We start from the raw sequence: 8,696 nt of genomic DNA on the forward strand, positions 1-8,696 counted from the left end.
TTAAATTGGATTAATAGTTGTGAGAAAAATGACACGTACTCTTTTGTAAAATGATTGTTGGCGGATGAAATCCAAAAGAACGTATCAATTCACCTATTTACCAAAACGCCATTGTTTTCGACTTTGCGATGAAGGCTACTCACAGAGATGATGTATTAGAGAGTTCGGCAGTTATTGAAATTGCTTCTGCATTTCTTCTAGAGTTTGTTACCTAAAAAAATAATGCTTATTATTTGAACATCCTACCTAAAAAACGAAGGCCTATTTGTCATTACCAAAGTATGTAAAAAAAATCACCATTTATCACATACCAGAAAACATAGTAATAAAAGCGTCAGATCAACTGATGCATCTACTGTTTCCTTATAAATCAGAGTTTCGTCGAAGGTACGTACCCAAAGAAATTATAAGTTTCTAAGAAACGAGAGAAAACCAATCTTAAAAACTATACACCACTATCTTTATTATGTCAGTTTGGTTTGTTACAACTCACATTTAAAGAATTTTTTAGAAAAATTTCAGTTTGAGTAAATGAACTAGCACTGCCCTTGATCAAATTATTATCCACATCCATAATTCATTGAATAACAGGGAGTACATCCTCGGGCTATTTTTTGATCTTTGAGAATTTGAAAGAAAGTCAGAATATATGGGCATAACTCTGAATTTAGAAAGCTTTGGCGTACCAAATTTATGTACAGACGACAACAACATTATCATCACAAGTAAGACATGTCCTGCAATTAAGTAGTACCAAACAATTTTACAGTGTTTCGTTACGACTGGAGAACAAATCAATTAAAAATGTATCAAGTACAAAATATTTAGGCATATCTCACTCATATACAATATATAAAAAAAGCGATTAGGTGTATGACGGGTATCAAAAGAACAGTGTCGTGTATACAATATTTAAAGAGTTGGGAATTTTAAAGTTAACATCATAATATATTTATTAATTTCTTGTATATGTAAAAAAATATAGTATAAAACAGAAAAGAAAAGACGCACATAACCACAATACACAGGCAAAAAATGATCTTACACAGTCGTTTTCAACACTTTCTGTAGCACAACAGCAAAGATTAAATGTTATAACAAAATTGCAAAGATCGACAAGACTCTGTATTAATTAAAAATATTGTACAACTTTTGTGTGCGTATTTAAACTAATATTTGTTTGCTGAATGACTATATTTATTATATTGCTGTTGCTGCTTTACATTTTATTTATACTACAATCTATGTATCATCATTGACTCTAACATTTGAATGAGAAATAAATAAATAAATTATATATATGTATATATATATATATATATATATATATATATATATATATATATATATATATATATATATATATATATATATATATATATATATATATATATATATATATATATATATATATATATATATTACCGCCGCAATCACAGCCGCAATCACACAACTTTCCCTCGATAAGCTAGTCTGACCCTAATTTAGGAAAGAATTGAGGTTTGAGAGTCGGAAACTATCAATGCAATTTATCTGAATTTACCGTCATAGTATATTATGTAACAAGTGCGGTAACCGTTTAATAAAAACCCGCTCCGATGCGCTCCGCTCGTGTCAAATAAACTCGTGAGTCAAAAAGTTTACCAAACGTGTTGCATACTATACTTTTTGTACGACCGTTAGTTTTTGGGTACATTTTCGTAAAACAACACGAATACATTTACTGACATGACCGTCAGAATTGACAAACGTCAAAATTCAAAGCGTGGGAAATATATAATCCCGGAAATGTCCGAAGTGATTCGGATTCATAGGAAAGGAAACTGACGTGGTAAAGTGACGCTTCCCGCACGCTAGATCGGTGGGTAATTAAGTATGTTACAGACGGGAGTAGAAAAAGCTTTTTCCTCTGTAATTTTAACCCGCTCTAGCGTGCGGGAAATGTAACTTTACCACGTGACTTTCCTGTCCCACGGAACCGAGCCCATTCGGACATTTCTGTGATTTTACCGCACGGATTTGGTAGCAGTCGGATGTTTTCGCAGATTTTTCCGTTAGGCTTGAATTTTGATTTGTCAATTGTGACGATCATGTCAGTAATTTCGTATTAAGAAACATTACATATTGCGTATTACGTCGACCTTTCCCGGTTTTTTTGGGGTTTTCCGCTGTAAAAGTGTCACGTTTTCACGCGAATTCTTCGCGGGGCGCCACTGTCGCACTCGAACCTAATCTTATCTTCAAGGCTTATTTGATCCGGTTGAAAACGTCGTTACGATTAAAGCAGACGCGAAAGTATCGACATGGGGTTGAGTTGGAGTTTCGTCTGGAAAAAAATACGCAGGAAACCGGATAAAGGCACACAAAGCGGTTCAAATGAATCTCGTATCAATGACGCGGGTAATAACGTTTCGGGTGAAGTGAATGATGTGGACCAAAACGAAGAAGAATATACCGACGGCACGCGAAACCCTGACTGTCTGACGGAAACAAATGAAGACCTCGTCGAAAATGTCAGTAGGCCTACACCGTATATACCATCGGTGACTTTCAGGCATAACGAGATCGTGGTCAATGAACGATATTTTCGCGACGATTTGAATAGAGCATTGGTCCATACGGAAGAGTCCATATTCCAGGGTGACGTAGGGATTTCCGGGACCTCGTTCCAGCAGCAGCAGAAATATTATGTCGAGTTGCAAGCAGGTAGAGGAGACATTGTTCGCACCACGCCCAAGAACGAGTTCTTCATTGACGTACCCGAGACTTGGGGAATAGGAGCTGATGGTGGTTTAATCGAAAGCTTTAATAAGATGGACGCGACGGAGATCGCCAAAAAACGTCCCTGAGGTGCTACTGGAGTCCCCAAATGTAGTAAAATTGACCGGTAATGTGAGGCAAATTTTATTTAGAGGGGGACGGGTAGTGATGCAGCTTCGACTAATGCCAGATAAGCTTGTGGTAGTGTGCGCGTGATTTCTAGGCTTTCTGGCGATTGCTAGTGTTCGACCGATGCAGTTGCCTAGGCAACCAGTGAATATCGTCGTCTCCCAGCAATGGCGTGTTTTTATTTTGTGTTCTCATTTGTGCGTGGCTCAGGCAATTTGCACAAAAGAAACATGAATTCTGCCGTCATTGGCCCTCGCTCCAAGCGTTTGAGTGGCTTCGGTTTCGCAGGCGTCTGCAATTGGTAACGTGATGTCCCATTGTGAAATTCATGACTAAAGCATTTACACCTACTGCATATGAGATGTTCTGATTTTATTTTATATATAAATAATAACTCATCGAGTTGTTATATAAATAAATTACATATATAAATAATGATTATATGAAGAAAGTATTTCAGTGTAAAAACGTAAATTGTTAATAAGATTATATCATTTGAATACATACTTACGTATTATTTAGAACGAAAATATAAATCAGTATTGGTATTTTTTTACTTTTTCGGGAAATAAAGTATATTGGTAACATGCACATATTAGTAAACTGGGTGGACAACTTAAATTTGTTAGGGTTTAAAACTGAATAAAGCGTCAATTAAAATGTTTGGTTTTATTTGGTTAGAATTTCTGTGTTACTAGTATTTTATTTACAGCGTTAACTACCAACCTTTTTCCGAAGACACCGTCTTGTAGGTAACTGCCATTTTTAGCACAATGACATGGTCGGGTTTAGTGGAAACTTTCTAGTCTCCTGCAATTTTTTCATAAAACTTACAGTTTCCAAATGAAAAAATAAAATGTTGCGTTTGCACGCCCGCACATGGAATGCGTATCTGCCATTTCTGGATTAGTGGAATTTACCATTATTGTGTTAAAACACTTATTATTGAAAATATAGAAAATAATTTTTTTATCATATTAGTGTTATTAGTGTTATTCATTCGAACTAACTAAGCAATCCCAAATAGGGCATAAAATACAGTAAGAATTTGCGAAAAGTGTGTGGTTATAGTTGTAATATATACGTTTATTTAACAAACAACCAATTACAAATTACCCATGTAAGTTTTTGCATTTATTTTGAAACACCCTGTACATTTTTCTGACTTGTACAGTAATGTAATATGCAAGATCGTGTTGAAAGTGTGGTGGCATCTACAAAATGACTATAGTCCAAAGGAGAAGAGTACTCTAATTTTAAAATCGGAATCAAACAAAATAACTTTGTAGCCTTGTGCCGGGTGGCCTAGTGGACAGGAAGTTCTAGAATACACCGGCACGGGGAGATTTTTTGAAAATGTTAATGCCTCTTAATAAGATATCAATTTTTTGTTTGTTTTACAATTCAATTCTCGCACTTTGGGAAAGAAATCCTTCACATACTCTACTATAGTTGGGTTGCATTCGAACACTATTATTGTGACAGACACATGGCTAAAACGTAATGTTACCAATGAAGGAAATTCGTAAACGTATCGAGTATGTATCACAAATAAAATAAAAATAAAAGGACGTTTAATTGGGTTGTGTGAACGTTACAGAAATAGAGGCTAGAGGCACAATTTGTAACTGTCTGTAGCATCTGTGGGGTACTAAATCAAAATTGGCATGGAAATTTTGGAGAATAAAATATTTAGGATTCTGGAGATTGTGCTTGACCCATCGAAAACTTAGAATTTTAAATGAAACCCGAAAAACGAAAGTAAAAATAATCTAGTTATTTATTTATTAACAAGTCTTTCCTTCCTTTCGTTGTTCACTCTCCAGCCGTTGGATATATTTAAAATACATTGGATTCCAGACTGGCGTAGCATATTCCAACACGGGTCTTAAAATAAATCCCAGACTCTTTAGAGCCTTTTGAACAGTGTTTTCGACGTGCATCTCAAAAAGAAGCGCGGACTCGAAAGTAATACCCAGGTCCTTTACAGAGTCCGAAAAGTTCAGTTTATAGTTACCTAGGTAGAGATCACTTTTAATTTGCAATTGTGGTATTTTTTTGTAAACGGTGACATTTACCAGAGTTAACAAACAATCTGTCCACAGAACAATGTTCTTCAAAATTTGACAAATCTCTCTGCAACAATACGTAGTCATCAATATCATATAGGAAAGTAGCAAACAATAAGGCACCCAAATGCGGCCCTTGAGGTATGGTCTGTTCATAGATATAAGAAAGTGACCAATTGCTTTTGAATGGGTTTATCCAAGGGTGGTCATTAACAAACAATGCTATTTATAAATATTACCTAAAGTTTCGGAATCTAAATTCAGGTAAATTTGTGGTCCGTAATAGAAAATAATTTAATACCTACCTGTGTTTAATATTCTTTGGTTTGGTATATTACTAAGTTTAAGTTTATTAGTAATCATACTTATTTCATTTCAGGATATTAATCAGTTAAGTCATTTTGTCCCAGTGGTGCGTTAATGCACCACCTATTCCATGATTTTTTTGTCACATCCAGGAAATATTTTTGTCCATCCATTTAAAAATTTTATTATTATCACTACTGAAGGACATAAAACCGCAGAAATCGCTAATTTATGTGTAAAGGAAAGATCTTATATATGAATTCAAAAGTTAGCAAAAGCGGTAAGTAAATTTGTATCACATTTTCAAGTAAATCCAAAATAGTAAAAAAAAATATTTTGGATTTGTATTGCCATTTTTATTAGGTCTATAGTATGCAGATTACATCGCAGAAAACATACATTGGAAATACTATACTGATTATGCTTTATTTTTTGAAAGTATTTACTGGTGCGTGAATACACCACTGGTTTTATCTGTGAGACAAAACAAAACGTGTTCTTTAGTAATAGTTTGTACCTTGTTCAGTGAACGTTACAGTTCTTAAAATATTGAGGTACAGAACATGTGACCGCGGTCTATATTTCACCCGACGTGGATACCTTGACTGACGAAGAAGATATGAACAATAACGTAAATCTACAAGAACCAACTGATATAGTTGGTACGTACTTTCGAGTTAGATACATCGAATGATACAGCTGTCCTTCAACAGTCCTGTAATCCATCAACTATTTAACCTGAACCAAAAGAAGACGTATGCTTTCTACAAAGATTGAGTACACTCACACACCTATATCCGATGAATTTAGATCATGTGAGGAACTAAAAAATAGCCTTACTGGAAAAACTCCGCTTGAAATATTATTTATGTTTTTTGATGACGAAGTGATTGATTTGATGTTAAATCTTACATTGCGTTGCGACTTTTAAAAACTTTAAAAACTGATAAAACATTTAATCAAAGAAATCTTGCACCTGCCATAGATGAAGTGCGTCATGATAATCAAGGTCACTTCATCATTGTTATAAAGCTGCTAATAAAGCCCGAAGGAGATGTAGAATCTGCCACAGCCACACAATTTACGTTTGTAATAAGTGCAATGTGCATTTACATACTTCATGCTTTGTAAAATATCACCAAAAATGAAACCGGGTTTTATCACCATCACCATAAATTATTGTGCGTTTTTTTTGTGTGTGAAATCAGGTTTTATTTGGAAAACAATCTACTTTTAGTTGTTTTCTGTCAAATTTGAACTTTCTTTTGTATATTTATGTTTAAATTATATGTTACATCTTATGTGCCCCAAACATTATTTAATGTTTTTTCCCAGTGCTTCGTTTACACACCAGTACTTTTTTGTATGTTTCGAGCTTTTATTTTTTTTTTTTTGGACACATGTAAGTATTCTTAAGTGCAACAAAATAAATAATTTTAGAGCAAAAAAGTATTTTTTAATTTTTTTTTAGGCTTGGGATAATATGGGTTAAGATTTTAAAAATATCGAAGGAAAACCATCTGATCCAAGTCCCTTTTGGGGATTAACAGAGCATGAAGATTTCTTATATTTTTCTTCGATATATGATCAACATTCTTGTGATGGGATTCGTTTCTTTCGAGAAGGGGTGTCACAGATACCAATATTAATTTAACCGTCTTTCTTAAATTAAAAAAAAAAACTATTTGGGATATATCCGTTTTTTATATTAACTTTTGGTATATGTTTATCTACAATTTCGGACAATTTTTCATAAAAACAGACGTTACGATCAACATCACTGAATGTTTATAAAGCATTCCAAGGAATAAGACGAATTTCACTGTTAATTATTACATGATTGGCTTTAGAAAAATTTAATTTTTCGTAAGAATTACAAATAATCTTTTTTTTGCAACTCAAATGGATACTTATTTCTAGCGATGGATAGAGACTCTGTTACTGAAACACATAGATCGAAAAAAATCTACTTTTTTCTTTCTAAGGCGTCTAGTGTTTTGTAAGTAGACTGAAAATTCTGTATTCACTAGAGATATGAATAGCTCCACAGTGCCTTCCTTTTTTATAAAGATCTTCATTTCTTTAATCCATCAATACTTAAAACATCTCCAAAAGATATCTACAAAAATCTCGTAGTTTTTTGTGTATCTGATTCTCCTGTTCAAATCCGATATCAATAGTGTTTAAGCCACAATTTCTGTTTAACTTAGCAGCACTCAGAAACTCACTTTTCTTGGATATAGATATTACCATATATGTTTCTCGGATAACTGCCAGTTCCCGACCAATAGAGCCCAACAATAGAGCCCTTTATTATAGATTAACAGTCTTTTTTTTTAAGGGATACTTCGACGTTGTTTTTGCGACTCTCCTGATGTAGTGTTTTAATTTCAGTCTTTAACGCCAAAGTTCCTTACGTACAAACCTCCTGTCATAATTCGCTGGATAGCTTTTTGACATCTTGTTTAGCCCTATGTGTCGCAGTTCTAAGAAGTATAATCGACTTCCTGACACTGTCCAAAATATTGGAAACTATGACTAAAATTATCTGTATCCTTCAGTCTTCAGTAATTCTTTATACCGCAAAGCATTTTGTACTTGATATTAGAGCTCCTAAGCACTGTCCACTGTCTATATTCATAGTTTTTGGCAAAAGAAAGAACGAACTACAATTTTAGGAGTCCATATTTCATCCAAGACCACATTAATAAACGTCTCTTTCGTATCAAATTCTTAATTTTGTTATGAGAAACTTAAACGAGCTGCAGTGAGGGCTTTCCTAATCCTAGATTTCTAGAATCCTAAGATTCTACTTGTAAATTGCTGTTCTTTCTGGTATCTCTTTCAGGCAAAATAATAATAATAATAATAATAATAATAATAATAATAATGAAATAGAAATGGTCCAAAGTAAAAGAGCGCCGGAGATATTTCTCTTGTAGCGAGTTTTTTTATTAAAGCCTACATGAAAAACTCTTAGTGGGGTGCATCTCTTTGTGAAGTACTAAATTCAGTCAAGCCACCATCATATCCCGTTAGAGGGTACCATTCATATAAAATAAAATAACCTGTTTTCTAGACAAATAATAATAATATAATAATAATAATATAATATAATTATTTGTCAAAAAAATACAATATAATTTCATGAATTATACCACAAATCAAATTTTGACAAGAAGAGAACCCTCTGTCGATTACAATAACCGCTCACCAGCACCTTTCTAGAGGAAAAATGTTAGCGAGGAGGCCCTACAGTCTACAATAGCATCGAACCTTGAAGTGCGCTAATACAGGGTGCGGCAAAATGATAACCAAACTACATAAAGCAAACATTTTTTTTGAAATGAACATTTTATGCCATTTAGGAACGTTATTTTTTAAAAATGATGTCTTTTAAATGACGGCCATTATTGTCGATGCACTCTTGTA

This window comes from Cylas formicarius, unplaced genomic scaffold, assembly GCF_029955315.1.
Source record: "Cylas formicarius isolate icCylForm1 unplaced genomic scaffold, icCylForm1.1 PGA_scaffold_8__14_contigs__length_24414737, whole genome shotgun sequence".
In the NCBI taxonomy this organism is placed as follows: Eukaryota; Metazoa; Arthropoda; class Insecta; order Coleoptera; family Brentidae; genus Cylas; species Cylas formicarius.